At 49.0% G+C, this 6,664-nt stretch overlaps 1 pseudogene; it reads left to right on the forward strand.

Annotated features, from left to right (window-relative positions):
* Positions 1 to 4,781: 4,781 nt before the first annotated feature.
* LOC148670593 (5S ribosomal RNA) lies at positions 4,782 to 4,900 on the forward strand (annotated as a pseudogene).
* The last annotated feature ends 1,764 nt before the right edge of the window (positions 4,901 to 6,664 follow it).

The following is a 6,664-nucleotide window of genomic DNA, read 5'->3' on the forward strand; positions in this document are numbered from 1 at the left end:
TTACAAGAAGGCTGTAAAGCACACTCTGAATCGATCCGAATATTTAATTTCCCGGTCCGTTTATGCTACAACAGGCAACTTTTGCTTATCCAGCAAAGCCTTTATCTGTTTAGTGAACTGCTGGTGCTTCTAAGACATCCATGATGGCCGCCCACAGAACACTGACACAGCTTTGTGTTCTGAATCTCTTTTTCTCATGCGTTTATTTAATGTGGCACAATGCTCTGTCGGCTCAAAAGCAGCTCAGCACTCTTAGTGAGCCGAAAATCTCATTAATCTCAAGAATCGGCTCCAGCAACAGGGCTGGGTGCATTGTTACATTCTCCGACCACTCTCTGTGTAAACAAGTCCCTCCTGGTCTCTGCTTGAAATGCACTTTCCTGCGTTTGCTTTGGTGTAACTGGCTTCCCCTGCATGGGCGAATGTGAAGAAGATCCTTAGTAAGTCATTGAAGAAAACCGAGAAGAGGTCGGAGTGGCCTCTGTCGTTCAGCAACCATCCAGGCAGGCAGTACTCCTCCTATTCTGCCAGGACGTGGATTCGAACCGGGGTTGTTGCGGCCACAACATAAAATGCTAACCACTATATGATCACAGCGAGTTACCGAGACAGACACAGTGGGGTGCGAAGGATGTACTCTCTTCGTGTGACACTAGTCGGAAAAGTCCTGCAGTTGTATTTCAACTGAGCCCTAGTATACTTCGACACTCTGAGTGCCATCTCTCTTGTGTGTTTTCTCCACCAAGCAGGTCATGAAGGCAACAATTACAGTTTCCTTACATGACGCACGGAACAGCATGGCAGTATGCTCCCATATGGTCTAGCGTTTACGATTCCTGATTTTCACCCAGGTGGCCAAGATTCAACTCCTGGTATGGGAACGTGTCAGTTTTGCCTCCTGCTTTCCAAAAGATCAGCACCATGTACGAAGGAGCCACATTTAAACCACTCGATCATGTGCAAAACGTACGAGAAGAGGGGGCGCATGTTTTCAACCGAGGACCTCTCGCGTGTGAGCCGAACTGATCATCGCTGCATCTCAGAAACCTGCCGGAGGTGGGAGGGGTGACTCTGGTAGACAGTGTTGACCTTCGGCAATAGGATTTATACTCTCCAAGATGATATTTGCACTTTCTGGAGAGGAGATTTTCTCCAGTTCAGTAGCCGATTTTGTCGATTGTGTGGAGAGGGCTCAGAACGAGTGCCTCCATCCAGTCCATCCCAGAGGATCTGCAGCAGCTGGTGGGTGGGGGGGAAGAGGAGACTGGTGCATCGGCTGCACCCCATTCCCCTCAGTGCTCCCAGGAGCTGGACTTGAGGAAAAGGTAAAAGGACTCTGTTTCTCCCCGAGCGAGGAGGAAGGAGAGCATGGCGATAGGGAGAGCTGGAACCTCTCCACCCCTCCCTCTACCCCCTTCCTTGAAATGGACTCCGTGAACGCTTTTACTGCTGCCACCCTGATGAAGGCTCATTCAGAGGATGGCTGGCAGGAAATTGGAAGAAGAAAAAGAAAAAGAAGAAGGTAACAGGTGAGACAGAAGAGAAATGTGTTTTGTAAAGACTGGTTCCACTTTCTTATGTAATATGTCTCTAAACATAATTTCTCTTAACACCAGAGGTATCAATGACAGAGTTAAATGCCAGTCTGTCTTTGATTACCTCCAGCAGAGAGAGGGAGATGTGTTGATGTTGCAGGAATGTGCTTTAGCCTATCAAGAGAGGTATAAAAGTTTTGAAGATAGGTGGGATAAAGGGCCTTCTGTTGGGTCAGGGGACAATAACAACAGAGCCTCTGGCGTGGCCATTCTTTTCAAAGGATGGGCATTCAAACTGAAAAGTATTCAGAGGGTCATAGATGGCAGGTTGCTGTGTGTGGATGTGGAATGGGGGACCGTTAACCTGCGGCTAATCAATGTGTATTGCCCTACTGATGTGGGAGGAAGGGTTGAGCTACTCAAGGCACTCTCTCCCCTATTGTTATGTAGCACAGACGTGATAGTGGGAGGGGATTTAAATTGTATCTTAGAGCACACAGATAGGCAGTCTAGCTCTCCGATAAAATTGGATTCCAGCTCACTGGCCCTGCAAAACTTAGTTCAAGACTTTAAACTCTCAGACACATATAGATGTATATATCCCACAACAGCAGGATATACATGGTCAGGGAGGAATAGCAGCTCCAGAACTGACTATTGCTTTGCCTCAGAGAGAGTGAAAGTTGTTGGGGTCACTCTTCAGCCTGTCTTCTTCTCAGATCATCAAGCTTTAGGGTGTAGAGTGGAACTCCAGGGCGGGACTGTCTTTGGCCCAGGCCTCTGGAAACTCAACACAAAGCTGCTAGAGAACGAGGGGGTAGTATCCCGCTACAAGGAGAAACTATCAAAGTGCCTATCCTTGTAGTGTCTGTACAGGTCAGTAGGAGAGTGGTGGGAGGAGGTGGAGGTGAGGACAATGGCCTTTTTCATGGCTGAGGGAAGGAAGGCTGCTGCCAGACGGAGAGGAGTGCTAGCCAGGAAACAGAGGCAGCTGCAGCGTCTCTACATGAGACAGTGGCTTCGATGTGCTCGAGGATATCACCCTTTTAAAAAAGGACTTCCGGAGCATAGTGGAAGAAAGTAGTCGAGGAGAGCTGTTAAGAAGCTGAGTGCAGTTCTTGGAAGAATATGAGAAGTGTACTCGCTTCTTTTTCAGGAAAGTGGTAGGTTCTAAGTCTGTCATGGAAAGTGTAGTTGATGAGGAGGGAAGAGAGAGTGCAGAGCTGAGTGCTATCCTCTCCTGCATCGAGGCCTTCTTGTCACGGACGTCCAAGGGGACTAACCGTGGGGAACAGGAGGGCGGAAAAAGACCCATATGCGTAGCGGCGAGACGGGAAAAAGGCCCGGGCTCATTAGTGCAAAGAGTTCAGGAATGCCGTATAGAAACCTGTGCCCTCAGGGAGCGGACGTGGGGCGCCCTGGTGCTAGGCGGGTCTCAGGACATCCGAACGTCAATGCTGAGCGAGGACAGAGTGCAAGACCCGGAAATATATAGCCCAAGGGAAAGAGAGGGACAGGAAGGACAGCAGACCAGAAACTAGGGACAGGACGGAGAAGGACCACCCTCTGGCTGCAGAGGGCGTGACACTTCTACTCAAGACTGTACAGCTCTACAGAGATAAAGGATGAAGAAATTCATTTTTTTACCTCAAAGCTAGAAAATGTTTTGAGTGAAGAAGATAGGGAAGTACTTGAGGTGGATTTGACAGTAGAAGAGCTGAGAGGCTATGGAGAGCTTACAGAAGGGGAAAACTCCGGGTGCTGACAGGCTCCCTAAAGGGGTGTCTGCTTTTACTACTTGCAGGAGGCAAAACTGACACATTCTCATACCGGGAGTTGAACGCGGGCCGCCTGGGTGAAAACCAGGAATCCTAACTGCTAGACCATATGGCAGCGAGCAACCACGCTCTTCCTGGCATCATGCAAGCAAACTACATAAATACGAGAAAACACGCAAGAGAGTTGTCACTCAGAGTGTCGAAGGGTCGATGTATACTGGGGCTCAGTTGAAATGCAACGTCAGGACTTTTCTGAATTATGTCACACGAAGAGAGCACAGCCTTTTCCGCGCTGCCACGTGTGTATCGGTAACTCGCTGTGATCGTATAGTGATCAGTACTTTGCGTTGTGGCCGCAACAACCCCTGTTTGAATCTGGGTCACAGCAGAATTGGGGCGTCTGCTTTTACTACTTGCACGAATTGCAAATGATCAGCTAAGCGTACAGAAGGAACGTGCGTTTGGTACAAGAGTGTACGTAGGCACCGGAAATACATTGGGAACAAATGACCGGTCGCTCAAGACCTCTGTGACATGCTGCAGACCTCCTTGAATGTCTGGCGCTGGGCATGCCCCGCTCTCCTCCACCTTATCTTATCCCGTGTGACCACCGACAATGGCCACAATGCCGGGGAATGGCACCTGTAAAGTGTTAATTGGGGCACAGGAACAGCCCGTCTCGTCTCGGGGGTCGGCTTCAAAGACAATACAGCAAACACAGCGGGACGGGGGAAGTAGACGACACGACACACAAACAGGCGCCGTCCTTCGGGGGAGGCGTAAAACCGAGGTCCCGACCCTCCTTGGCCATTAAGAAATCCCATGCCGGGGGTGTCACTCTGGTGTTAGTGTTCCCCTTTACCAATCAGTCGGGGTCTCCTCCTAATCCCCGTCTCATATGTAACAATCAATGACAAGGCCCCCCTGTCCCGCGATATTGTACTTGTCTCCTGGCCGCTGGCTGGCGCCGTGAGATTTAGTACTTGCGCAAAAGACCGGGGGCAGAGCGCGAACACGGTCCCCCGCCCCCCACAAAGTGTGCGCTCCAGGTTCCCTCTCGGGGCTCTGCAACACAGCGGAAAGGCAGCGAGAAGGAGCCTCTGCTCTGACGCCGCAAGGCCACAAGAGGGCGGAGGCGGCGCACGCCCGGCCGACGTGTTGGACTAGTGCGCTTTATGTGCTGAAATAAACACGCGACAGCCCAGAAATGTTTTGAGTGCTGTGCACTGGAGGTTTTTGTCTTGTGAAGACTTGCCTTGTGCTCCTCCGAGCAGTCTGTTTGTTCTCCTCCAGTGCGGGACAAGCCAACACAAGGGAGCACATTCGCCAACATCCAGGTACGCATTGTGATTTGGAAAGAAGCTCCTTTCCAAGGAGTTGCACACGAACGATCCTTCAGTCCCGCTCGGGGGGCACGGAGCCCCAGCCACACACAGCTTCAAGTAGCGAGTCAGGCGTCATTGATTTCGTTTGTGGCCACACCACCCTGAATGTGCCCAATCTTGTCTGATCTTAGAAGCTAAGCAGGGTTGGGCCTGGTTAGTACTTGGATGGGAGACCGCCTGGGAGTACCAGGTGCTACAAGCTTTTGCTCTCTTGGCCAGCAGGGGTCGCCGTTGGTACCGTAGGCTTTGGGAGGAAAACCTGGAGGATGGAAAGGTGATCTATAGCCTCATCTCTAGAGATGTTTTGTTGCTATGGCATGTGTGTGACCCATATAAAAAAAAACCTGTTTGTAAAACGAATATCGAAGCTGCCTCTAAATCTGCAAATGAAGATGAGTCGATAAACCACTTGTTTTTCGTATAACTATACATATGTAGCGGCGAGGCTTATTAATAAGACAGAATTAAGTGTTGCGAGCTTTCCCAAATGAGTCCCCATCTCTGTTCATCTCTGTGGTGCAGCCACAGAGAAACTATTCATGCAGGCTGATTTAAGGTTTCCTTTGATAAGGGACAGCTCCCAAAGGTGAATGCACTTAGCTAAGCCTGGCTCTCATGATCAATGGTCATCCATTGTTGCCTATCTGTCTAGGGAGTGCCAGATGGACATCTGGACTGCATTCCTAAGTGTCAGGAGTAAGTGACTCATATCTCACCTTGATCAACCAATCAGGGACTGGTAGGGCCGAGTAACCCACGCGGGACTCTGATGCCCATGGAACTTTCAGCCAATCAACAGGCAACACAGAGGGCCTGAGAAGATTCAGTGGAGAATTCTGTGGACTTTTCTAAAGGGAATTCAAAGGAGAATTCCAAGGCAGGACGGCCCAGGAGCAGAAGGCTCCCAAGGGCAGGACATTCTCGCAGCGCGCCTCCTGACCATCCTGAGACTCAGCCCGGACAACCACGGAACGGCCAGTGTGTTCGAGTGCCAGAACTTTCCTCTGTTCTAAGAGTCGAGAGCGGAGGTTGCCAGAGAGTAACCAGAGGATCCACCTGAGGTTAGCACCAGCAGCAAGCCTCATGAACAGGTCGGAACTGTGGACAGCTGAATCACTATTCAGAACTAGCTCTTCATCAGGAACGAACCGGTCCTCTTCCTGACTTGCTGGGACCCACAGTCATCTTTTCTCCTGTGCGCAAACTTTGCTAGTTAAAGCCAACACTAACTAGCCGGTCAGTGAGCATCAGCAGCGCAACCAGTTGATATCAATTTAATTCCTAAGAGTTATGTACTTGTTTTGAGTATCTAATGTAAAAGTTATAACCAAGTGCATTTACGAAACGGTCTTAATGAATGATATACTGAACGTATGTCCTCTTGATATATGTAACTCTTTGTAACTGACTGAATATATACCTTTTGTATTCTGACAACCCTCTCGATAAGATCTGTTTATATGCATATTCTATGTATTAATAAATGTATCCTCGTGAATTAGTACCTGTGTGTGTGCGTTGTTTGAGTTATATCGCATGGTTGGATTCTTAAGCCAACAAAAGAATCAATTTTGTGATTTACTGCTACAATTAATAATTGTCCCAGTAAATGCCTAAACCCTACAGAACTGGTGAATTCAAATCCCATGCCTTTTAATTCAGGAGAATGCAAGTGTTCATTTCCTTTCTGGAACAACTTGTTTTGAAAGAAATCTATACAGCTTGCGAAAGATGAAACACAAATCTTGCTTATCAGTGAAGAAGAGGTACTCCCAGCAGGCCAGCTAATACCAGCAAAGTTTTTTTTTCACCCTAACCCAGAGAATGGAGAAAAGCGTGGTGCCTGTGGCTCTGCAGTGTAATCAGTTCGCGAGTTCGGCGGTTAGCTGAAATTGTGGTAAATGGAGCTCGCACCAGCCCGTCCTTATTCTTTTAAAGAGGATAAAAAATTACCTTCGCCGCCATT

Source organism: Lepisosteus platostomus, chromosome 5, assembly GCF_059453375.1.
Source record: "Lepisosteus platostomus isolate fLepPlt1 chromosome 5, fLepPlt1.hap1, whole genome shotgun sequence".
Lineage (NCBI taxonomy): Eukaryota > Metazoa > Chordata > Actinopteri > Semionotiformes > Lepisosteidae > Lepisosteus > Lepisosteus platostomus.